This window comes from Phoca vitulina, unplaced genomic scaffold, assembly GCF_004348235.1.
Source record: "Phoca vitulina isolate PV1807 unplaced genomic scaffold, GSC_HSeal_1.0 scaffold5, whole genome shotgun sequence".
Classification (NCBI taxonomy): domain Eukaryota; kingdom Metazoa; phylum Chordata; class Mammalia; order Carnivora; family Phocidae; genus Phoca; species Phoca vitulina.
In genome coordinates, this window is record NW_022589708.1 from 73688006 (window position 1) to 73688928 (window position 923).

The window sequence follows — 923 nt, forward strand, 5'->3', positions numbered from 1 at the left end:
TTGATGTGTGTTGACTTCCAGGGGTGGATTTTAGCTTCGAAAAAGGAGGCTAGATCTTGCAAACCGTTAAGTGAATCTCAGTCCACTTTGCTCTTGACAGAGCTGCGGTGTTACTGAACCGACTCACTTGAGATTTCCGCACTGTAACCTTGATTAGAATCAAAACCATTGATGCAGAAAAAAAATCCCCCCAAACCACCAGTTACCTCGCTGGCTGAGTTCATTTACATAAATACAGCCTGCCTCCAGTATCGGCTGCCTGTTAGCATTCATGTGCTCACCTCCCTTTCTGGGAGAAAAGTACTCCAAAGTCTTCACCACATTGAAGCACAATACTAGAGGATTCATTGTATAAAAAGGGGTTTCTTAGACCCAAATAGGAGGGGCCCAGGAAGGTGGGAGCCACTCTGCTCTTCTACTTAAACTGCTTTTGGCCATTTAACTAGTGGGAGCCTAGGAGGGATCTCGGATGTACCAGAATGTACCATCTCCTCTCTTTGACGGAATGGTCTCCGGCCCTGTCAATCTATTCAGGAATGCATATGGGGTGCAAGGTTTGGGGGAGGTGAGGGAAAGGGGGCAGGGATGCCAAGGACCTCAGCAGGGGAAATGGAGCCATCCGTGCCTTCCTCCCTCTCTCTTCTCCCAGCCCTCTGCGCAAGAGGGCCTTCGCAGTCCCAAAGCAGATAATGCAGATAAGCCTGTGACTTTTGGGGGCGCCTGGGTGGCTCAGTAAGCTAAGCACCTGCCTTTGGCTCAGGTTATGATCCTGGGATCCCGGGATCCTGGGATTGAGTCCCGTGGCGCGATCCCTGCTCAGCGGGGAGTCTGCTTCTCCCTCTGCCCCTCCCCCACACTCATTTTCTCTCTCTCTCTCAAATAAATAAATAAAAATCTTTTTAAAAAAATGTCTGTGACTTTTC